At 40.7% G+C, this 26,231-nt stretch overlaps 1 protein-coding gene across 2 annotated transcripts in view; it reads left to right on the top strand.

The window, feature by feature from the left end:
• The first annotated feature begins 276 nt into the window (after positions 1-276).
• Positions 277-26,231, top strand: part of KLHL13 (kelch like family member 13) — a 138,712-nt gene continuing 112,757 nt past the window's right edge. Inside the window, exon 1 of one of the 2 annotated variants that reach the window (XM_028133119.2) lies at positions 277-311. The gene's annotated coding sequence lies outside the window, so the exon portion shown is untranslated. The remainder of the gene's footprint in view (positions 312-26,231) is intronic. The other variant, XM_028133117.2, reaches the window with a different exon arrangement.

Here is a 26,231-nt window from a genome sequence, read left to right as displayed (position 1 = left end):
AAATTTAGTCAATACTATTTAATGATTCAGTATGGCGTTTTGTAGATATTTTGACTATTGCAGATTGAGTTTCTTAATTTCCTTTATTTTTCTAAGTTATCATATGGACATTAGGTACATGGATATATATTTTGCATTTCTGTCACAAAATATTTAAAATACTACAAAAATAGCACAATTAGAAACTTCTAGTATTGATTTTCATAGTAAATGTTGACTTATTTTCCCCTTGAACAGATTCTTATTCAACTTGTGGAGGTGATGGATCAACTGCATCTAGGGGAATCAGTTGCTGCAGTTCTCCGTAACAGGTATATTAATGGAAACAATTCACCTTATAAGTTACATAATGTCTCTACTGCCCATTGCTATATCTAACATAGTTGCTACTCAATAAGTATTTGTTGAATATCTGGAATGAAATAAAAGTATTTGCTATATGAATGAATAAAAATGATTGACAAAGAAAGGGAATGATGAGCATGTTAGTGATCATATGTTCTGAACTAATGAACAAATAAAAAGTATACATAGAAATCATAATTAGTATAAATTGTGAACACATAGAATTCAGTCAGTGGAGCTATTGATTGAAATTTTAGTTTTAAAGCATATCAATGAATGAATACTGGTATCCACTGCATAAGAATAGATGTCTCAAGAAGTATTTTTAAAATAGTATTGCTCTGTGATTGTGTGTATGTTTCTGTTATTTAAATTTCCAATGAGTCTTACCATTATGCTCGACACCTGAAAATAATATAAAATTATATTGGATGTCAACTGTAATTGAAAAATACAATTTAAAAATATCCAATTAAAACTTTTACAGGGAATCATGAGAATTTCAGAGCTTCCTCTGACAATTTAGACTTTTAAATTCATGGTTCAAAGAAATATACATGGCCTTTGCTTTGTAGGTATGGAAGAATATCCCTTATTTTCAATAGTTTAGTTGTATTGTTTGGGTGAAGCATTTGAAATAATGTGATGGAATTGTCTATATCATGGTTTTGACACTTAGTAATGGTGTAACCTTGGGAAATTTTCTCCATTGATCTGTGCCTTAAGTTCCTTATCTATGAAATGGGGATAATAATAATACTACATTTTAGGATTATTTTGAGATTAAATAAGTGTCTATTGTGCATATGTAGCGGGGGAGAGAAATAGAGAAAAGGAGGGTGGCGCAAATAACACATGGTATATCAGTGGAAGTATTGAAATACTAGAGGTCTGATGCACGGAGATTCGTGCAAGAATAGGCCTTCCTTCCCCTCGCTACTGGCACCACCTTCTGCCTCTCGCCTTGTTGCGTCAATTTGTGTATTCCATCCTTATTGGCTGTGGGTGCTACCATCTTTTGTCATGGAGTTATGATCAATTTGCATATTCCATCTTTATTAGATAGGATAAATGTGGGATTTTAACTATTTTGAAAATATAATAATTGTGTTTTTGACTTTTAAGATACTTTAAAATATAGGTGTGTCTTAAAAGAATATAAAATAAGTGGAAAGGATGAAGTAGGAAGTGGATATATATAAAGTCATTATTGTTTTTCAGATACTACACTAGGAATTTCACATAATAATCTCATTAGGCAAATATCATATGAAGGGTGACTATTTGTTGGAATGTGTTATCTCATCTGGGCATGGGGTTGTAAGGTAGACTTGTTCAGAGACCCAGAAAGCAAGAAAATCATAGTGGGATAATGCATGGGCATATTGGATGAAAAGATAGAAGACAATAATAATTGGGAGACGTTGAATTCATAATGGAGAATTGAATATGCAGAGTTCAAGCACTGTTGAATAGGAAGGTCAGAAGAGGAAATGGTAGGACAGGTTGAAGTTGGTAACTGAAGTGGTTATAGCATACTTGAATTTGTTTCTTTTCATTATTTTTATTGAGGTATAATTACATACGCTAAAATAAACACAATCCAGTTCAAAATGTAAAACAATTCCATCCCACCAGAGAATTCTCTTGTGCCCATTTCTAGTCCACATCCCTCCACTCTTACTAAAAGAACCACTATTCTGACTTATATATCTTGAATTAATTTGCTTGTTCTTAAACTTCATGTAAATGGAGTCAGACACTGTGTAGTCTTTTGTGTATGGCTTCTTTCTTTCAAAATAATGTTTTTGAATCTCTCATTGGGGTGGTATCAGTAGTTCCTTCTTTTTGTTGTTGTGTAGATTCCATTGTTTAAATGTACCACAATTTGTTTATCCATTTTCTTGTTGATAGTCTTTTAAGTTCCATTATTTGGATCTTATGAATAAAGCTGTTATTGACATTTTTAAATAAATATTTTTGTATCCATATACACTCATTTAGTTTCTTTATATGTACCTCGCAGTGGGATTGCTGGGTCATAGGATATATATATTTAAATTATCATTAATAGAAACTGCCAAATGCTTTTCTGAAGTGATGGTGCCATTGTCTACTCTGACCAGTTATAAGTGAAAATCCTCACTAACTCTTGATATTGTTAGTCTCTTTAATTTTAGCTATTCTCTTGGGATAAATGGTGATGGAAGGAGATTTGACTTGAAGTGGTAAACACACAAAACAATATACAGATTATGTATTATAGAAATGTACTCCTGAACCTATATAATTTTATTAATCAATGCCACTTCAATAAATTAAATAAAAATATGGGTTATATTCTTTTGAGTTTTAAAATTTATTCTGGATATTTAGATGTGTGTATTATAAATATTTTCTTCTAATCTGTGGCTTTCCATCCCATAGTCTTACTTGTGTCTTTTGATGAGCACAAGTTTTTTAACGAAGGTTAATTTATCATACAGTATTGTTCTTTTATGCTCAGTGCTTTTTGCATCTTGTCCAAGAAATATTTGCCCTCTCAAATTTCAGGATTTTTTCAGGAAGTTTTATGGTTTTAACCTTTCACATTATAAGTGCATTCTTGACCAGAAATAAAAGATATGAACTTATGGCCTAGATTTCAAATAAAATCTAGATAATTAGTAAGAACACTTTATAAAAAAGAAGTCTCTTTGTCCTTTTAATTCTAACTTAATGCCTTTGTAAGTGGCATGGTAAATGAATTGTAATCTGAGTGATACTTGGCAAACCATAGGGATCTAGTCTTATGATCCTAGTTTATATATATAACATAGTAGTTTTTGGTTTCCTACTTTTGTAATCTTCCTTATTATAAATAAGACTCCTTTGAAAGAAACAGATAATCCTGATACTAAATAAACTGATTTAGAGCATAGAAACTGATAGACAAACCCCCAATACATTTATGATGCTACCTAATTAAAATATCAAAGCCTGAGAAAAATGGTGCTTGTTTGCATACACACATTATGAACCAATTTTGAATTATAAATAAAATAAAAATCAAACACACTTAAGAATATCTGAAAATAATTAACCATTTGTGACCAAGAAAGTTTATTCTAGAGTGTGAATACGTTCATACTATGAAATTATTCATGATGCATCCTCTGTCAATAGTTTTCAGAAAAAGAAAAGGGGAAAAGTAAATGCTGGAGGTGCTTGAAAAAACTCAATGCCCATTTTAAGAATGAAAAAGTTAGTGATAGAAGCTTTTTCTCTTAACAATAAATATATATATATATATATATATATATATGAAACCAACAATCCAGAAGCAACAAAACAAAGATGCCTACACCCACCATTATTTAATACTAGAGGCCTTGTGCACAAATTCATGCACAGGTGGGGTCCCTCAGGGTGGCCTGCGGAGACAGGGCCCCAGCTTGCACCCCCAGCCTTGCAGCCCTGCAGCTCACCTGTCACCCTGCCTTGGCCAGGCGCCACCCCCTCACCTGCTCCAATGTCCTGCCTGCAGGGCGATTGATCAGGGCTGGGGGGGGGGGGGGGGAAGCCCTGCTCCCTCAGCACCTGGGAGTCGAGCAGCAACCCTGCAACCTCCTATCCCGCTGCCACCACTGGTTGCCATCTGCGGGGTGATCACGGGGTGATTGGGTCCTCGCTCACACCACCTTGGCCTGGTGCTGCCCACTCACCTGCTTCACCATCCCGCCATGGTCCCACTCTCTTTGGGGCTCATCGAGGCTGGCAGTGCCTCCACTGCTGCCCGCTGCCAGAGCTGAGTCACCAACACCCGCCATGTTCTGCGCCGCCCCCTGGTGGTCAGCGCATGTCATAGTGAGCAGTCAAACTCCTGATCTTTCAGTTGATTGACCCCCCAAGGGGACAATTTGCATATTAGGCTTTTATTATATAGGATATATCTATAAATTCTGGTCAATGTCAATAAAGAGGCATCGTTAATGGAAAAGAGAAGACAAAAAATGATCAAGTTTTAGAAACATGTACCTATAGAAGCTAAGGCTTGAAAACAACTTCTTAGTTGATAGACTTTTATTGAGTTCTGTAAAGTTGTTAGATATAAGATAAAAATTAAAACCAGTAACTTTTAATTATATTAGAAGTGATAATTTAGAAGATATAATGGAAAATAATCCATTTAGAAAAGCAATAAAACATAAATATGTAGTAATAATCCCAACAGAACCATATCTAGGACTTATGTGATGAAAATTTAAAAAATTGACCGAGAAATAAGAAAGAAGATATTTTAAAAATAGAGATACATACCATAGTATTGAATTAAAAAACTAAATTTTGGGGAGTGGTAAACTCTTCCTGAATTGTTATGTAGATTTAACATGAATTTAATAGGATATTTAAAATTTTGACAAAGTGATTATTCAATAAGATAATGAATGTATTAAAGAAATGTATCCCCATTGCTTTATACAATGTCTGGCATATACTAATTGCTGCTCAAAAATCTAATGATTTGTTCTGTTTATTATTTAACAAACATTTATTGTACAATGATAAGAGCTAAACAATTTCATGTCCTAAAATATGAAAAGTGATGAAACTTTATTCTCATTGAGCTTGAATTTTGGTGGAGGTATTGGTGTGGTCAAAGAAAAAAACAAAAATATATGTACAGAAGGAAATTGCTATGAAAAATTAATAAAGCAGGTAGAAAGATAGAGAATTAAGGGTTGCAGAATAGCATTAATTTCTTACTAGTCTTAGATGTTTTTCGTTTTGCAATCTACCATTCATCATATTTACTATATTTGAAGTTCTATTCCAGTGATTTATGAGGTACAGAGAGAGGTCAGCTATATGTGGCTTACTTTGCTGCAAAAAGCATCTTGATCTGAGCAGCATCCTTCTGCATACATTATAGTAATGTCTGAAAGGGGCACATTGTGGTAAAAGTCACCCATTTGGTGTTGTGGTGGTGTTTTCTGATGTTCCTAGCTCTATTAAGGATTTCTACAAGAATCTATAAAGCTCTGTGTTCAAGTTTTCTAAAAGTATTCTTTGAGAAATAAAACAGCATAAAATAATGTCTTGTATTTGGAATACAGGAAAAAGAATGCGAAACACAATGTAATCAGATTTTTAGTCCTTTAACGAATATTATATATCACTTACCGTGCAAGGTATTAGGGATGTAGCAATGAATGGTGATATGTGGATCCCTGCTTGTTAGGTTGCTACTGTAGTAGTCAAAATAAGAAATGAGGAGAGTCTGAACAATGGTAATAGCAGTGGAAATGAATCAGGGGGGGATGGAGTCATGAAATATTTAAGGATAAATTTGACAATATTTGGCATTCAATCAGATTCTTCACACTCTAGTCAAAGTGATCTTTTAAATTTGCTAATCTAATAATGTCACCCAGATTGCCCTTTCCTTCCTCTGACTATTGAAATCCCACCTGTTCTTTCAGACCCAGATCAAATTCCATGTCCTGCCTGAACTAAAGCCTTCCACAATCAATCCATCCAGATTACTAGGAAGGTCTCCTTTGTCTCTGAGCTGTTTTACCCCTGCAATGATTTTTATCACATTCAGTTCTGCATTGAAGTAATTTGAATGTGTCTTTGCTTACAACATCATTAAGAGGGCTTTTTTCTTTAATTAACTTTATTGTTGAAAGTATTAACAATGCCCCCCTTTTCCCCTATTCACCCCCTCCACCCTACTCTCATCCCCTCCCCAGGCCTTCACCGCACTATTGTCTGTGTCCATGGGTTATGCATATGTGCATGGAGCTTTTTTAGAGAACTGTATCTAATCTATATTTATTTTATATTGTACTAGCGTTCCCGTTGCAGGAAAAATCCTGCAATAGGGTTTCCTGCTGCACTATACCCCGCCCCGCCTCCACTCCTCCCTTGTCCCCCAGCCTGCCTTCTCCGCCAGCCCACCCCGCTCTCCTTCCTTCACCCCCAGCCCCGCCTCCGCTCCTTCCTTCTCCTCCCCCCGGCTTGCTTGCATCTCCGCAGCTTTGCTCCCTTCAGCATCTCTTGGCTTCTTTCTACGCTGTCTTGATATGCAAATTAGCGCCATATTTGTTGGGGTAATTTGCATAGTCATCCTGATTGGTTGGTGGGTGTGGCTTGGCTGGTGGGCGTGGCTTGGGCGTAGCGAAGGTGCAGTCAATTTGCATATTTGTCTATTATTAGGTAGGATACTACACAGGATTTTGTGCATAATTGACATTCATTAAAAATTTGTAGCCCTAGCTGGTGTGGATCAGTTGGTTGGGCATCATCTAATGCACTGAAATGTTGCTGGTTCCATTCCAGGTCAGGGCACATGCCTGGGTTTCAGGCTGGATCCCTGGTAGGGGTCATGCAGAAGCCATCTGATCGATGTTTCTCTCTTTCCCTTCCTCTCTAAAAAGTCAATGAAAATATTAAAATATAATAGTAATGTGTAGAAGTTATTACATTTATCAGCAATTATTTGTTACTAATCATTTTATTTGGTTAAATTGTTTAGGTAGGTTGGTTTCCCAAAGTCAACTCTTACTTATATTTAAGTAAGTAAATATTAAGTGACAGTTATTAAAATTGTAAAATAGATTAATGAAATTTATTACATATTTTAGGAATAAGCTCAGACTTTTTTCTTACCAATGTAATATGTAATCTCTCCTTAATAGTGTATGATGTCAAGGGAATGCAGGACTTTGAAAGAGGTCATTTGATATTTTACAATATTGAGCCTTTACTATTTGTTAAACACTGTCATTATCTGTAAAATTTAAGGATTGGAAGATCCAAACTTTCTTTTTAGTTTTAAAAGTCTGGAATTATTCTTTAAACCTAAGCACATAGTAGATGATAAATAAACACATCTTGGATTAAATTTGATGATGACCAGTTATTGATGATAAGTCCTTTTATTACTGTTTTCATAAATTGGCTTCATAAACTTTTTAAAAATATTGAGTTAAAAATTATTGAATTTGTTGGGGTGATGGCTTTGTAAAACTTCAGTGAAGATATGTTTGTTATACACTTTTTAAGGATTAAGAATTTATAAGGATCTTGTTTTACCTTTGCTGAAGGAAGTGAGGCAATGATTATAATAAGGTCAAACCTTAGACTAGAAAATCCCTATAAGGGTTATAATATGAGGGCAACACACAAATTTCTGTATACTTTATACAAGGGACTTTTATTTAGGCTCAGAAATTCTGTAGGTTTTTGTTACCCATTTTTATTGTCCTAATATATTGCAGTAAGGTACATGTGTAGTTTATCAGCATATTTGTTCCTCTCACTGAAGAGTTACATGTTTTCATACAAAGGACATGGAATTGTTAGTAATGTTGCGTGTGATCTCTTTAGAGGAATTTTCCAAGCCACAGAAAGTGTTTCTGTTCCTAGGGAGAGGAGTTACTACCCTGATTCCCCTTCTTCTACCTTCGTCTTAAATGTTGCTGTTCATAATTCTGTACATATTCCTCATGTTCTTTCTGAGTAATCTTATCTACAGCCACTACTTCTATCCCAAACTATATGCTGAAAACCTTCACATTTATATCTTGAGTCTACATCTTTTTTATGAGCCCCAAAGTAGAAGTTTATTTCTTTTCTCTACCACTTTGTTTGTTTTGACTTTACAAGTAATGCATACATATTATAGAATACTTAAAAATAGAAAATTATATATATGCAGGGAAAATAATCACCTAAAGTAATATCTATTAACCCCTTGGTACATGTTTACTCTTTTTTTTGGGGGGGTGCATTTTAAAATATGTCTGAGATAGTAATTATTGGACATGATTTGGTTATACTGTTGTGGTTAAGCACAAAGGCTTTGAAGTCTGTCAAATATAGGTTCAAATCAAGTTCTGTTACTTACTAGTCTCGTGAACTTTGGAAAGTTTCTTAACCTCTCTGAGTCCCTTTTCTCACCTATAAAATTTAATAATACTAGAGGCCTGGTGTATGAATTCGTGCACAGGTGAGGTCCTGAGGGGAGGGGCTGGGATGCGATTGGCCCTCCAGGTGGGGGGTGGGATGCCCTTGCTGGCCCGGGATCTGGATCCGTCCCGCTGATATCTGCGCCGGTTCTTGGGAGCCACCTGGCAGCTGCTTTTATATAAATTCTTCCTTGTGGAGCATCTAGGGAAGGGAAGCAGCTGTGGTGCCCAAGGCCGACTTCCAGGAGGCAGGTGGTGCTATTGGGATCATGCTGGTGGCACTGGTCCATTGGTGCCTGGCCCATTCTCTGGAGATTGGACCTGCTGAACTACTGAGGAAGTGAGTGGCTGCCGCCGGGCTGGTGGACTGCCGGGACGGGTCAGTCAGCTGAGTGGCCCTCTCACTGTGGGAGTGCACTGACCACTAGGGGGCAGCTTCTGCGTTGAGCATCTGCCCCCTAGTGATCAGTGTGGTCAACTGGTCATTCCACTCATTCTGATCATTCAGTAGTTTGGTCGCTTAGGCTTTTACATATAGAGACTAGAGGCCCGGTGCATGAATTTCGTGCACTGGGGGCCGGGGGTCCCCTCAGTCCAGCCTGTACCCTCTCCAATCCGAGACATCTCTCTCACAATCCAGAAACCGCTGGCTCCTAACTGCTCACCTGCCTGCCTGCCTGATTGCCCCTAACTGCGCCCCCTGCCAGCCTGATCACCCATAACAGCCTCTGCCTGCCTGATCACCCCTAAATGCCCCCCTGCCAGCCTGATCACCCCCAACTGCCCCTCTCTGCTGGCCTGGTAACCCCTACCTGCCCCCTCACCGGCCTGGTTGCCCTAACTGCCCCCTCGCCAGCTTGGTTGCCCCCAACTGCCCCCCTCTGCTGGCCTGGTCACCCCTAACTGCCCCCCCTGCTGACCTGGTTGCCCCTACTGCTCCCCCCTGCCATCCTGGTCGCCCTCAACTGCCCCCTCTGCTGTCCTGGTCACCTCTAACTGCCCCCTGCTGGCCTGGTCGCCCCCAACTGCCCTCTTTGCCAGCCTGGTCACCCCATGCAGCCTGCTGTTCAGTCGTTTGGTCATCCCTCACTAACCCCTTTGCCAGCCTGGTCGCCCCACACAGCCTGCTGTTCAGCTGTTTGATCATCCCTCACTAACCCCCCTGCTGGTCTGGTTGCCCCACGCAGCCTGCTGTTCGATCATTACTGTTACTGTGATGATGCCCCAGACAATTTGCTTATTCCTCTATTATTAGTATAGACTAGAGGCTCAGTGCACGAAATTCATACACTTGGGGGGGGGGTTCCCTCAGCCTGGCCTGTTCCCTCTCACAGCCCAGGAGCCCTGGGGGGATGTCCAACTGATGGCTTAGTGGGCCTAAGCCATCAGTCAGACATCCTTAGCATTGCCACAGAGGCGGGAGAGGCTCCAACCACTGCCGCTGTGCTCGCCAGCAGTGAGCCTGGCTTCTAGCCGAGCGGCACTCCCCCTGTGGGAGTGCACTGACCACCAGAGGGCAGCTCCTTCATTGAGTGTTTGTGCCCTGGTGGTCAGTGTGCATCATAGTGACCGGTCATTCCACCATTCGGTCATTTGCATATTAGCCTTTTATTATGTAGGATACGCTGTAGATGACGCCCCCCAGAATCATAAGAAGTGCAAAAAATTCTCTGTTAACTCATTCTCGAATTGCCCCCACTTAAAATCAAATTGCCCCCTCCCCCGTGGGTCATGTGCTGCACCTTGGGAACCAGTGGGCTTGACAATTTTCCTCTCTGAGCTTCATTTCTGAATACATATGCATATACCATGGGAATTATAATCTCTTCTCCGCCTACCTCACTGGGTTATCATGAGGAGGTTCTGAGCTAATAAACCTAGAAATGTTTCATCAAGTAAGTGATGTCTAAATGGGAAGGGATTGTTATTTTAAGCCCACGGGTACCCTCACAGGTAGCAGGTGCTGATTAGGGGAGGAGGGCATTATTGTTTCCTGGGACTGTAGCAATGGAAGCTTTGCAGAGGGTTCCACAGGCCTTGGAGGGGCGAGCTCTGGCCAGCAGCCCTGTAGCAGTGGTCATCCCTGGAGGTGCTGGTGGGAGGTAGGGAGTTAGAGGGGGGCTAGGGGGCTGGCAAGGCCAAAGGGGAAGTAACTGTCAAACCTTCCCACTTGGTGCCATTCTTTAAATTGTATGTGGCTGTTTCACCGCTGTACCTGCTCAGGGCAGGGCTCCAATCTCCTGGAGTAGGGTGGGGGCCTGGCCAGGGCAGAGCCAGGCGGGCTAGGAGAGCAGGTTTAGCTGTGCCCCCAGTGAGGTTCAGTGCGCTTCCACTGCGGAGACTGCGCTGCTGCTGTCTGGGGGAAGGGTCTGACCCTGGGGGCCACTCAGGCCTGCCTCCACCCGGGTCTGGAGTTGTAGGGAAGAGAGGTATGCCCGGCCCCAGCAGAGGGGGCCTGGCAGTGGCAGGCTGCGGCCCAGTGGGCACTGATGGGTGGTCTCCAGTGTGCTATTGTCATGGGCGCCTCTGGCGGGGGTGGCGGGGGAAGAAATCGGGAGTTGGAAGTGCGGGCTGCAGCTACCCCCGAGGCTGGGTCTTCTCCCTGTCCAGTCAGCCTCCCCATCCCCCCAGGGATGTGGGGGCTGGGGTAGGGTGTCTGTGCAGGGGGATTGGAAGAGCTCCCCATAGCAGCTTCATCTTCCTTCTTTGTAGTCCAGGCTCCTGTCAGGCAGTCTCCTCAAACCCCTGGGAACTTGGCTCCAGCCACCCGACTAGGGGGACACCGTCATGAACAAATTAGCATATTACCTCTTTATATGTATAGATTACTGTATGAAATTGTTCTGAGGATAAAATGAAATGTTTGTAAGATAATCATGTTTCTGGTGCATGTTAAATATTCAATAAGTGGAAGCACTTACTGTATATCATGTATTATATTGCATATCATGTCTGTATTGTGCTGTTTTTATTAGAATTTCACCTATCAATAAAAACCTGTAGTAGCCCCAGCAGGGTGGTTCAGTTGGTTGGAATGTCATCCTGTACACCAAAAAAAAGTTGCAGGTTTGATTCCCAGTCAGGGCATATACCTAGGTTGCAGGTTTAATCCATGGTAGGGGTGCATGTGAGAAGAAGCTGTTTGATGTTTCTTTCTCCCATTAAATGTTTTTTTTCTCTATCTCCCTTCCTCACTCTCTAAAATCAATAAAAACATATCCTTGGGTGAGGATTAAAAAAACACAAAAAACTGATAGTAGACATAACAGTTCCAAAGTATAAACTCTTTCATGGTACAAATGATTTCTTAATATTAAATATTTGGGTTAAATCTACTTTTGGAGTATTAGTTATAATGTCTTCCATATCTATCATATTTTCTCTCCTTGCTTTAATATTTGTTATCTTTTTTATTTCTATTTTATGAATTTGTTTTATACTGTGTCAAATCTTCTGTTTACTCTCTCTGATGTACATTTTGGTTGTTACTCTGGCTTAGTTTCCTTGCAGTTGACCAATATGATTTATAGCTTTCTCAATCTGATCTTGTTATCTTATTTGGCTTCCTCTTCCTGCTTTATTGCAGCTATGTTTTCTTATTTTCTTGAATGTGCCAAAGGCTCTCAACATTGTTTTCTGGCTCCTATGTGAAAGCATTTGCAGAGTGTTCTGCTCTTTCTCTAAGCCTTTATGACGACAAATCTCCTTTTCCTTGTTTTTCTATACATTTCCTTTTGCTCCATGCTAGTTGTTTTTCAATTTGTTTATTCTTAAAGGAAGAAGGAATCCAAAATAACCTTTGTACTTGCCTTTTCCTTTGTCTCAACCATTTATTCCCCATGATCTTTGCATGGCTAGCTCTTTTTCTTTTTAGATATCCACTTACAGATTTCTCATTTGAGAGGTTTTCTTTGACCACCCAATCTAAAGCGGGCCATCTGTTTGGTGTCACATCACTCTAGTTTAGCTCTCTGCATAAGACTCATCACTATCACTATTAGATATGTTCCTTCTTTCCTGTTTATTTTTTCTTTCCTTTTTGTTTTTTATATATCCCATTTCACTAAAAGGGGAGTATAGGAATATTGTCTTGTTGATTGCTTTAATTTTAGCACCCACAACCATATCTGGTACATATTAGTTGCTTGATAAATATTTGCTGAATGAACAAATTAACCATTGCCCTTCTCTCTGTGCTCTTGAGTACTAATCCAACTCCTTTCTCTACTTTTACCCATGAGTCAATATTGATAGGAATAAATTGTTAAAAAATAAATGGGGGAGAAGAGACAAATCTTCCTTACAGAAGAATCCCAAATTTTATACACGTATATGTATATCTGTATAATTGTATGTATTTTCCCCATTCCAAGAGAGAGGACTTCATCTCTCTCTCTCCTTGTGTTTAAACTTAATGATTCACATTCAGAGAAAAGAGCATGGAAAGGGAAAAAGTACCTTTACAATGAAGAAATCTGGCAAATTCTACCTCTAGATTCTAGAGTCTAGAAGGTAGAAAAACGCCCTTCTCCCCTAAACGTCTACATCCTAATCCCCAGAATCTGTGACTGATACTCTACATGACAAAAAGACATTGCAGACATGATCAAGTTAAGGACCCTGAGATGGGGAGACTATCCTGGTTGCCAAGGAGGGTCCAGTGTAATCACAAGGGATATAAGAAGAGTCAGTCAGAAAAAGGAGATGTGATTGTGGAAACAGGGTTTGGAGTGATGCTCTTTGAAGATATAGGAAGGTAACATGGGCCATAGAACACAGGTGGCCTCTACAAGCTGGAAAAGGCAAGAAAAGAAATCTCCCCTGAAGAATTCTAGGCTTCTGACCACCAGAACTATAAGATAATCAATTTATTTAAAGCCACTGAGTATGTAGTAATTTATTACAGCGGAAAGAAATAAATGAATACACCATGTTTCCAGAGGCTTGTCATTTCTTACTTAATATAAACACAAGAGAGGTATCAGCAGTGGCAAAGGTGGTCTGAAGGGGAGGTACCATAGAAGGGAACAACTCCTTTGCCAGTTCTCCATTTCCCTATGAGAGCTAGTTTTCCTCACTTTTTGTCTACACAATATTTAGTGGGAAGTTGGGGGAGATACGTTATTTTTTTAAAATTTTTTATATTTTTTAAAATTTCTTTATTGATTAAGGTGTCACATATTTGTCCTCATCCCTCCATTCCCATCCCACATCCCTCCCACACATGCCCCCACCCCCCTGTTGTCCTTAACCCCTGGTTAGGCTCATATGCTTGCACACAAGTTCTTTGGTTGATCTCTCCCCTTTACCTCCACCCTCCCCTACCCTCCCTCTGAGGCCCGACAGTCTGATCCATGCCTCCTTGTTTCTGGGTCTGTTCTTGTTCATCAGTCTATGTTGTTCATTATTTCCCCTAGTTGAGTGAGATCATGTGCTATTAGAAATACACTTACAAGAACCGAAAATGAGACAAGCAATAATGGTTATGGTGACAGGCAAATGAATTAGTCAATAATGGTTATGGTGACAGGCAAATGAATTAGTCTGAGTTTCTTTCTGGGCCAACAGTTCTTTTGAGACCCAATTTCAATGTCCAACAGTTCGTTATGTGTACATGTCAGCACTGACATTTCAGTTCTGGATGGTGGACAAATGGTGGTAATGCAGGTCCGACTCTCTCTGGTTTGGTCTTGGGCAACCTGCAGTGACGCACAGCTGCTAACTGCTAGTATGGGAAGGCCACATCAGCGTCTTCCATCTCTGGACTGCTTCTCTTCTGTCTTCATGGCTGGAGTAGTCCTGTCCATTCCTCTCTATTACTGGAATCCACATGGTCTCAAGAGTTGTTTTCTGAAAATATACAGTAAAATAGTAGTCAAGTTTTCAGGCAAATTTAAATTGGCTAGTTGAAACAAGCGAATATTCTAGAAAAATTAATTGTACTGGACAAAAAGGTGTTCCTAAAGTGTTAACTAAAATTTTTATTGGTACTTCATCTCATGATAAAATTGTGCACCATGTAATGAACCTAAAACAGTAATATTATAGTGCAAAAAATTAAAATTTAAAAGCCATCAAGACTACATTATAAAATTTTCAAAAGCCTCCTAACATTTAAATCAAAAAAGGAGGGGATAGTAGAAGAATATCATGTAAGGAAAAATATCCTGTAAGTAAATTACATCTAGAAAATTAATACTTTAGAAAATTAATTGTAAGGCTAAAAGCAAGACACCCATGAAAAACACACAAGGTGTCAAAACAAGCCAGAGGAAAATCATTTGGGCAAAAAATGAAATAGGATCCCAAGTCAAATTTGTAGAAAATATTCCTTTATTAACTTTTGGTCAAGAATATCTTTGTATATTTTCAGAGATATGTTATTTAAAATTGGACATTCATGTATTTATCTTGAAGTTTTCCATACATAATGTATACTCACTGTGAAGTATTTGGACAGTATAATCCCACTGCTCTGAAAGCACTGTTAATATTTTGAAGTTCATAAATAGAAGTGTTTATTCAACATGAACATTCCCCAGTATTGCAAATAGAAAATGTCCAAACTGATCTAGTCTTATTCCCCAGCACCTGCTTCCGTATCTGTAGTCTTGGCCTCATTTAACAACACCACCATTCATTCAGTTGCCTGAGTCAGAAGCTTGGGCCTCATCCTGGACCTTTCTTTCTTCCTCATTGCTCATATTCAGTCAGTCACCAAGTCCTATTTCTCTTTCCTAATTATTTCTCCAATCTGTTCCCCCTGCTGCTTTATTCTTTTTGTTTGTTTGTTTTAATCTTCACCTGAGGATATTTTCCCATTGCCTTTTAGAGAGAGTGAAAGAGAGAAATATTGATGTGAGAGTAACACATCGATTTGTTGCCTCCTGCACAGACCCTGACCAGGGTCCGGGCTGGGGAGGAGCCTACAACCAAGGTACGTGCCCTTGACAGGAATCGAACCCAGACCCTTTGGTCTATGGGCCAACGCTCTATCCACTGAGCCAAACGGTCTAGGGCTGCTTTATTCTTATTACCATATTCTTACTTCAGGGTCACATAATTTGTCACCTGGATCATTATAAAGTCCTTCTGAGCTAGGGCCAAGCCAGTTCTGTTGGATTTTGGGTGTGCAACATTTGAACTGATAGGTTAACTGCTCTAAATGAATTGGGGGCCTGTAACTTGGTAAAAATAAGTTTTTCTTTAAAACGTTTTCATTTCTCTCTTTTTCCAATCTTTAATTGCCCCTCCCCCCCGTAAACTTCCCAATAGATGCCGTTGCATGGATAAATTAAAAGACTATATAAAATTTCCACAGGGCTGCAAACCACAGTTGGGTCATGTTCTTATTTGGGTTACATGTGACAAGAAATATGGACCTATGAAATAATTCAGAGCCTTAATTAATGTGGATGCTTTTTTAAAATATAGAGCCAGAAAACAAAGTTTTCCTTTGTCCTTTTGGATGTCCATGCTGTGTGATATTTCAACTCCCAATCTCCCACTTACTCCACCGCCATTTTTAGTCCTCTAGCTCTGAGTTAGTTTCCTATGGTTACTAATTACCATAAACTGGGTGCCTGAACACAGCAGAAATGTGTTCTCACTCTGTTCTGGAGGCCAGAAATCTGAAATCGGTATCCCTGGGCGGAAATACTGGTGTCAGCAGGACCATGCTCCTTCTGGAGGCTCTAAGGGAGAATCTGTTCCTTGTCTTGTCCAATGGCTGTCAACGTTCTGTGGCTTCTGGCTACCTCTGACTTCATGTCACCTCCTCTGTGTGTGTCTCAACTCCAAATCTCCCAATCATTATTTTCTCTCTACCATTCACAATGAACAGAAGAAGAGTAATTTTTTTTTTGTCCTGGAAGTTCTACGCTACTTGTTTCTGCGCCGGCAGGTTTTAGCTATGGCAATTTCAAGCTTTGTGTCCCCCAGACAGCCTCACTATGAGTCTCCTCTGAGAGCCCAAATCCTTAATCTGCCATCAAAGGAAAGGAAATGTGTTTTCTCCTCCCCTCCTGAGGATCTCCTTATCTGTGGTATGTTATGAAATGAATTCTCCTGAAAGTAAAGACGTTTTCCTGCGTCAGCACAGCATGGCATAGAAACAGGCTATAGATAGCTAGAAAGAAATCCTCTGGTGATCTTAGCAGTCTGTTTTCTGGGAAACAAAATAACAGAAGCAGCAGGGTGAATTCAAACTAAACCTGATGTTTTTGACAGGAGGTATGCCTAGATATAGACAGTGTCATTTATTTTTTCCATGATACATAATTAAAAATACTATCATGTAATTTTGTCCAAACTTGTCTGAGACCAGCCATTGTCCAGAGTTGTCAGGTCTGTCAGGCATGGCTTAAGTCCCACTTTTGCCTTCTCAAACTTGAGTGGCTATTGGAGTCAGTGAGAGGCCACCTAGAACATACTTTTCTCTCTTGGATCCCCAAGGCAGTGTTAACACTGTTAAGGCCTCTAGGGAGGGAATAGCTATTTGATCTCCAGACCCTACAGTCTACCCCTCCATGTTACATTTATCCTTTGACCATGTGACATGAAAGGAAAATTACATAAATATTGGCTTTTGATCACATACTCCTACCCATTCTCCTTAAAAGGAGTTCATTTACCTGATTGACTCTTCTGTTGAAAAAGCAAAATGTAATACTGAGTTTGGAGTTTTAAAAATCCAATTTTTTGGACCTGGGTCTGCCAACATAACAGTGTCAATTTATTTAATCTTCTACCAGTTTCTTTATCTTTCTCCTTTTTTTTCTGAACAGAAATACTTTCTCTTGTCTTGAAAATTAATGAGATGATATGCTTGAATTATTTTATTTTCCCTGGAAGGTAGACCTGAATCAATTCAAGTTGATTTTTGAAAGGAGTTGAAAACAGAATTAAGGCTATTTGTTTTTATAAGAATAGTGTGGCTCCACAAATAACAGATCACATTTCTTTAAAGATAGAAAAAGATTGTAGAGATAGTGTTCAACCCTCTTAAATGTAAAAAAGACAGGGAATCTGATATGCAAAGGGGAGAGAACTTCAAGTTCACATAGCAAGGGAAAGACCCAAGACATGAGTGAGTACCCATATTTTCTGGTATACAATGCTATTTTTATCTCAGACCTGTACTTTGCATATTTAAAACATCTATGAATAAATGTATTTCATCAGATTGTCAGTATTGTATAGTGCATGCAATAAATTTAATATTTACAGTTAAATTGGGATAGTATTTATCATTGTTTTATGTGTAAAAAACTTTTTTATTGGCTAAATAGTCCTAGTTTCTTTTCTGTGGGTTGGATAAATATTAATCAGGGAATTAATGCTTATATTAATTATAATAAAGGAATCAAGTATTAATCTAGTAATCAGTGAGGAATAGGAAGGTGGGTAAAAATATAATAGAAATTCAACCCAGTCTGTGAAATTCAACTTTGTTGTGAGTGCTATTTTAGTGTATTTGGTCTTATATATATACTTAATGACACATCTACATCCAGACATAACTCTTGCTGTTAACAACATTGTTAATTCAATTCCAACTTTCCTGCCTCAATTATATTGTTTTCCCTAAAACAGATTGCTAAAATCATCAGACAGTTTCTTTACATTTATCTATAGCCCCATGTATTAGTTTCCTCTTGCTGCTGTAACAAATAATCCTAAACTCAGTGCTTAAAACAACACCAATTTGTTATCTGGCAGTCCTGGGCTAACGTCTGTGGCCCTTTCTGGAGCCTCTAAGGGATAATCTGTTTCTTTGCCTTTCCCAGCTTCCAGAAACTACCTGCATTCCTTTTCTCTTAGCTCTGTTCTTCCATTTTCAAAGCCATAACAGTGGGTTGAGTTCTTTTGACATTACATCACTTAGACAACTTTTGAGTCTGTTTTTCTTTTGTTTGTTCATTTGTTTTGTTCTTTAGATTCCACATATAAGTGAAATCATATAGTTTTTGTCTTTCTCTGTCTGACTTATTTCACTTAACATAATACCCTCTAGGTTCATCCATGCTGTTGAAAATGGTAGGATTTCATTCTGTTTTTTATGGCCAAGTAATATTCCATTGTATATCTGTACCATATATATATATTTTTTAATCTACTTGACTACTGATAGGCACATGGGTTGCTTTCATATCCTGCCTATTGTAAATATGCTGCAATGAACATAGGGGTATATATATATATATATATATATATATATATATATATATATATATATATATATAATTTTAAATTAGTGCTTTGGGTTTCTTCAAATATATTCCCAGAAATGGAATCCCTGGGTCATAAGGCAATTACAGATAATGGCTCTTTTTCAATTTAAAAAATTATTTTCTAAAAAATTCAACATAAATTCTCATTTTAATGCCCCTCATATATAAGTATACATCTATCTATATAAAAGCCTAAGCGGCCATCTCAACCGAATGGACAACCAAACAGGCTGTGTGGGATGATCAGGCCGGCAGGGGGGTTAATGAGGGGCGACCAAATGACCGAGCAGCAGGTTGTGTGGAACGACCAGGCTGGCAAGGGGGGTTAGTGAGGAGCAACCAAATGACAGAGCAGCATGCTGCATGGGGCAACCTGGCCGGCAGGGGGGTTAGTGTGGTGTGACCAAATGACTGAGCAGCAGGCTGTGTGGGGTGACCAGGCCGGCAGAAGGGGACAGTTGGGGGTGATCAGGCTGGCAGGCAGAGGCAGTTAAGGCTGATCAGGCTGGCAGGGGGGCAATGAGGGGCGATCAGGCCAGCAAGCAGAGGTGGTTACGGGTGATCAGGCTGGCAGAGGGGCAGATAGGGGCTATCAGGCAGGCAGGCAGGTGAGTGCTTAGGAGCCAGTGCTTCAGGATTGTGAGAGGTATGTTCAACATTAACACATTACTACATTCTAATCAAAGCCCAGATTGGAAGTCGGACATTCCCCGAGGAGGGTGCAGGCTGGGCTGAGGGCATCCCCTCCCCCAGTGCATGAATTTCGTTCACCGGGCCTTTAGTATAGTATATAATATGGAAATTATAGAAATTTTGGGAAATGCAGAAAAAAAAATAAATTCCACATTATTCCACGTTATCCAAGGTAAACCAGTTATTGTGGTGGAATACTTCCATTCATCTGTTTCTGCCTGCATATCTTTTACATGCTTATCATAATGTCTCTACAATTTTATATTTTGGTGATGCCATTAGTACGTTCCATATTATTAATTATCTTAACAATAAATGAGTCATTTTCTCTAATGTTAATACAATGTTAACATTTTCAATGTTATCCTATCTAATAAAAGAGTAATAAGCAAATTGACCATCACTCCAACACACAAGATGGTTGCCCCATGTGGTCAAAGATGGCTGCCCCCATGTGGACACAAGATGGCCGCCACAAGATGGCCAGTAGGGGAGGGCAGTTGGGAGGGACCAGGCCTGCAGGGGAGGGCAGTTAGGGGCAAACAGGCTGGTAGGGGATCAGGTAGGCATCAATCAGGCCGGCAGGGGAGTGGTTAGGGGGTGATCAGGCTGGCAGGCAGAAGCAGTTAGGGGCAATCAGGATGGCAGGCAGGCGAGCAATTGGGAGCCAGCAGTCCTGAATTGTGAGAGGGATGTCCGACTGTCCCTTTAGGCCCAATCCTACTGGGATCGGGCCTAAACGGGCAGTTGGATATCCCTCTAGGGGTCCCAAATTGGAGAGGGTGCAGGCTGGGCTGAGGGACACCCCCCCATGCACGAATTTCGTGCACTTGGCCTCTAGTTATTATATATTGTTCTAAACAGTAAATTTAAAAATAAATTGAATTGAAAAATTAACACATGGTCATTATTTTAAAAATTAGAATGTACTTATATGGAGAAAGAAAATTTATATAATTAATAATTCAACCACTTGGTTAATATTTTAATCTATATTCATAGAAAAATATGTGTATATAATTATTTTTACAAAATGGTTCATATTTTAAGTATTATTTTTGCATTTTTCACTTACTATATCAAAGGTATCTTTCTGTGTTTTCATTTCTCTTCAGCATCACTTTATGTGACATGCTTATAAAATGCTATAAACAGTCTCTGGAACATAATGAGCACTCAAATGTAGTTGTCGTCAGCCTCATCATGAGAATTATTGTATGCATGTATCAAAATTTGTATTAGCATTTTCCTATTTGTAATATTTTTATTTTGAAACAATGTCAAATTTACAGAAAACTGCTTGTGTTCCATTGTTTGAACTATTTTAGAGAGTAACTTGCTGACAGAATGCCCATCAACCTCAAATTCTCCAGTGTATATAATTCCTGTAAATGGGAATGTTCTATATAACCTCAATTCAATCATCAAAATCAGGAAATCAACATTAACACATTACTACATTCTAATCAAAGCCCAGATTTTTCCAATTATTTAAAAAATGTTTTTGATATAAAAAAGTTCCAACCCAGAATCATGTATTGAATTTAATTGTAAGGTCTTTTCTGTTTTCTTCCATCTGGTACACTTTCTCAGTCTCCCCTTCACTTTCATGAATTTGCCACTTTTGTAGATTACAGGCCAGTTATTTTGCAGAAAATCCATTGGTTTGCATCAGTTTTAATGATTTGTTATGATTATATTCAGGTTTTCTTTCTTCAGCAGGAATCTCATAGAAATGATATTGTATCCTATCAGGTGACACATGATTTTCATTTGTCCCATATTGATAGTCACTTTGATTAAGGTGGTGGTTGTCAGGTTTCTCCACTGTAAAATTACTTTTTCTCCCCTTCCTAATTAATGGCATTTCTTGGTGGGAAGCTGGATGTACATTGAGACTGTGAATATCTGTTCTTCATTAAACTTTTAATATTTCATTCATATCATTATAAAGTCATAGGTTCTTATTTTATTCAAAGAGTTATGATCTGTTATTTATTTTGATGCCAAATAGTCCCAGATTTGGCCAGTAGGAGCCCATTCAGATTGTTTTCTGTGTTCTTTTGACATGTCTCCATCATTCTTTCTTTCATTTTATCTTTTACGTTTTGCATTCTTCCTTACATTCTGGTTCATCTTGTACTTTCTCTGCCTTAGCCCTAGAATCAGTTATCCTGGATCCTTTTAGAAGAGAAAAGTATCTAGAACCAAAATCTGTGTATCTGTGTGCTACGTGTGTTCATTGTTCTTGGGTATTGCTGCTCCCAGGCCGTTTCAATGCACAAGGCTAGGAAATATATATATATATATATTAGCGGCCTGATGCATGAAATTCATGCACTGGGGAGGGGGTCCCTCAGCCCAGCTTACCCCCTCTCGCAGACTGGGAGCCCTCAGGGGATGTCCTACTGACCGCTTAGGCCCGCTCCCCGGGGGAGAGGGCCTAAGCTGCAGTCTGGTCTCTCTGTGGGAGGCGACCGGGCTCATCAGGGGAAGGCACCAGACCCATCACCCCACTGCTGCAGCCACTGCCAGCCACCACAACCACCAAGGTGTTTTCATCAACATGGACCCCAGTCCCTTCACCATGAAAAAAATGACAACTTTCTTTAGGCATTTTCAAGATGTGTCTTTCATAGGATATGACATTTCTTCCTTTCTTTTTTTTAAATCCTCACCTGAGGATAAGTTTCCACTGATTTTTAAAGAGTGTGGAAGAGAGAGGGAGACACAGAGACAAACATCAATGTGAGAGGGACACATTGATTGGTTGCCTCCTGAGTGAGCCCTGACCTGGGCCCCAGGGAGGAGCCTATAACCTAGGTACATGCACTTGATCAGAATCGAACTCAGGCCCTGTGGTCGGCAGGCCAAGGCTCTATCCATTGAGCCAAACCGGCTAGGGCAGGATATGACATTCCTTAGCCCCTCCAGCAGGGGACCTTTGTTTTTTCCTCCAGGAGTGTGGTGGAAAAATCCTAGATCACCTTCTTGGATTCTTATAACCCAACTTACCAAGAACACTGCAAGTGGTGGCATAGAGGGAGTTCAGCCAATGAGTGGTCAGAAAAGGTGTTTACACTCGAACTGGTTTGGCTCAGTGGATAGAGAGTCAGCCTGAAGACTGAAGGGTTCCAGGTTTGATTCCTGTTAAGGGCATGTACCTTGGTTGGGGGCACATCCCCAGTGGGGAGTGTGCAGGAGGCAGCTGATCGATGTTTCTCTCTCATCAATGTTTCCGACTGTCTATCCCTCTCCCCTCCCCTCTGTAAAAAATCAATAAAATATATTTAAAAAAAAAGAAAAGAAAAGGTGTTTCCTCTGTAGCTCATGCGCAGAGGAGCCCCTGCGTTGTGTCCACTGGGCTAGGGGTGTGTCCCTGTGGCCTGGGGCGGCATGCCCCCGAGGCTGGCAGCCAGCCCCACGTTGTGGGCACCAGGCTTGGGGGTGTGTGGACCCTGGGCCGTGCGGCGGCTGCCGGGTCCACACGCTCCCGAGGCTGGTAGCCCCCAAGGCCAGCAGCCAGCCCTGCATTGTGGGTGCTAGGCGGGGGGCATGGACCCGGGCCTCGGGATGTTCCCACACTGCCCCCAGCCACTTGGCACCTGTGCCCATAGGCCTGGAGTGGCCGGGGGCGTTCTGGGACCCCAGCTGCTCAGGGCCTATGTGCAGACCTACAGGCTAAGAGCGGCCTGGGTCCCGAGGATGTTCCTGGGACCCAGGCCGTTTGGCGCCTGCATATGCAAATTAACCTGCCAGCTTTGTCAGGTTAATTTGCATACTCACTCCTGATTGGCTGGTGAGAAGAATGGATATACAGCCAATTTACATGTTTCTCTTTTATTATATAGGAGATATATATATATATATATATATATATGTGTGTGTGTGTGTGTGTGTGTGTGTGTGTGTGTGTGTGTGTGTATGTGTGTGTGTTTCTCTACCTTATAATAGAGAAACATGCAAATTGACCGCACCTCCGCTATGCCCATGATTGGGCCGGCGAGAGGCTGGGGGGCGGGGCTCTGGGTGGCCTATCCGGCCTTTGAGAAGATCAAGATGGCGGTGCCCAATCCTCTTAGTTCCGGGGGTCCCTGGGGAGATCGCCAACCTGGGGGGGCGTGGCAGGGCCCAGCCAGCCGCTCCCGGGGGTCCCTGGGGAGATCGGCACCCCGGGGAGGTGAGGCGGGACTCTCCCAGCCGCTCCCAGGGTCCCTGGGAACATTGCACGCATGTGGTTGCTGAGACCCAGACCAGGCCTCTGGCCACAGATTCCTAGCTTTGCGGAGACCTAGGGCAGGGATCTGCTTCATCTGCAGAGACAGAGGTTCTGCAGTGCCCCCAAGACGTGGGTGGGCCCAGTCAGGGATCAAGGGGTATGGAAGGACTCCTGGCAGAGGGGCAAGGACCCTCACCCCTGAGGCGAGGGTTGAGGGGTGGTGCCACCTCAGTGGAGGGGTGCTGCACTGCAGGGTACTGGACTGACTGATGTGATTCAGAGAAGCTCCCAGTGCTAATGGGCCTTACTCAGGTGGCCTTCACACTTCAGAGGCAGTGACTCCTGCTCCTGCCTTGACCCAAAAGCAAGCTCGTAACACCCTGCCCCATAGCAGAGCATGCCTAGGCAGTGAGTGGGAAGCCTTCCACCTGCTTCGGAGAAGGGGGGGGCAGTAAAGAATGGGGGGAGAGGAAAGAATGTGGAGCATCCGCAATGAAGAGGTGCTTGAGAAAGAGGCTGGGAAGCCTGACTGGAAGGTTTGTTCTGTTTGCTGGGCCGCTGCCCCTTAGGAAGCGCAAAGAGCATGGCTCTGAGGGCTTCCTGTGTGCTGAGTCAAGTTCCACAGCCAACTGGAATTGGCCTCAGTTTTCTGGTCTGTAGAATGGATTAAGTGTGTCCCAGTGCCTTCACTGAGCTTTGATGGCCAATTGAGATACTATATAAAGAAAATGAGGGAAGAAGTGAGAAAGAAAAGGAAGGACAAAAAAAACACAAAAGAAAGACTGAAAGGAACCTGTAAACCCATTGTCACTTAAATAGGGAATATAGTCAATAGTGTTGTAATGATGGTATGATGCCAGGTGGGTACTAGAAATATCGGGGAACACTTTGTAAAGTATATGATTGTCTAACCACTATTCTGTAACTAATATAAAACCTGAAATCAATACAAAATAATGTTGAATGTAAAGAAATGAAAATTGGAGTGAAATTTTTATAAATTTCAAAGTTTAAATAAAAGCTGTAAAGGAAGGAAGGGGAGAATAAAAAGTGTTTTTCATTTTGCCACGTCATTAAAAAGACAGTTGTCTTTATATGGTGCTTTTATACTTTTCTAAGTCATTATCTCATTTTAATTTCCGGGCAACTTAAAGACAAGATAAGTATTCCCTCCACTATTCAAAGAAAGGAAATCTTGGTGTCTGGTCCTAATGATTCAATTGTCAAGCCCTTATTGTAAAGCAGGGTTAGTAAAATTTTCTGTGCAGGGTTATATCTATACTAATAAAAGCCTTGGGGGTGATCAGGCCAGCAGGGGAGGGTATTTGGGGGCAATCAGGCCCGCAGAGGAGCAGTTAGGGGGCAATCAGGCCAGCAAGGAAGCAGTTAGGGGGCAATCAGGCAGGTAGGTGAGCAGTTAGGAACCAGCGGTCCCGGATTGTGAGAGGGATGTCCAACATCAGGTTTAGGGCCTAAACCTGCTGTTGGACATCCCCCGAGGGGTCCCATATTAGAGAAGGTGCAAGCTGGGCTGAGGGACACCTTCCCCAGTGCACGAATTTCGTGCACCGGGCCTCTAGTATATATATATATATATGAATATTTTATTGTCCTGTTTACAGATACAGATAGTGGCCCTTATAGGGGAGACTAAAGGATCTTAAACTGTCAGACATCTGATATATATATGAGCTATACACATTTACATTCATATTAACTATCTTTATATATTGAAAGCCATGAGTTCCCACCAGTGCTTCAAATTCTAATCCAACATCAGAGAGCTATTCTAGTTTTCTCCCTTTCTATGTTTTTACTCCTCAATTTCTAACATTAAGAACCATGTCTCCCATTATTTGACCAATGTCCCTGTATGTAGCCAATACTCTCTTGTACCTTTGCCCTCTCTCAATCCAAATGTTGGCCTCCAACAATTTTTGCCTGGCTATGACTGCTGTCCCCCTGCATGAAAATCCTCCTCATTTTGTTTGAGCTTTAACTGACCATGCCAGGCCTCTACTGATGTTGCCTTCCTGTAGCGACACCTTCCCCATTGTCTGAAGCCCCATACATGGCCTCCAGCATACCCTCCCTCCCCTGACCCTACCAGAGAATAACCACTTTACTTGGCCCACTAATGGCTTTCAGACTAAACTGTTCAGGAAGATGAAGGGAATGAACTTTCTCTATATTTTGACTTTTGAGTTACTGTCACTTTTTTCCTTATGAACATGATTTTTTAATGATTACTACACTTCTATTGGATGTTTAGTTATCTCACACACTTTTTGTTGTTATTAACATAAATAGTCTTTTCATGTAGTTAACATCCATATTTCCTTAATTATATTTTATGATATTTTTGCTTGTCAAGTTAAATACTTTTCTTCATATTAATAATAATTACCTTAGTGATTTATTATTATTGCTGATTTTATTCTTAATTATATTATAGAACTAAGCTATCATAAAATGAGAAAGTTGGGAGTAAGATGATTTTTCAGATAATCTATATATATAAAAGCCTAAGCGACCATCTGACCATTCAACTGTTTACCTGGTAGCTATGATGCACAATGACCAGCAGGGGGCAGACACTCCAACCAGTAGAGGAGGGAGCCTGATTTCTCACAGAATTGGCCATGGATTAGGTTGCTGCTGAGGCACTGTTGGCCCCAAATCTGCTTCACCCGCACCCTGGACCCAGAGTGGAGGGAGCCCGATTCTGGGGTGCATCACCCTAGAACTGCGCTCTCACAATCCAGGACACCTTGGGGGATGTCAGAG

Source organism: Eptesicus fuscus, chromosome 1 (assembly GCF_027574615.1).
Source record: "Eptesicus fuscus isolate TK198812 chromosome 1, DD_ASM_mEF_20220401, whole genome shotgun sequence".
Classification (NCBI taxonomy): domain Eukaryota; kingdom Metazoa; phylum Chordata; class Mammalia; order Chiroptera; family Vespertilionidae; genus Eptesicus; species Eptesicus fuscus.
Note: the sequence above shows the minus strand (reverse complement) of the source record. Positions and strands in the feature narration are given on the sequence as shown.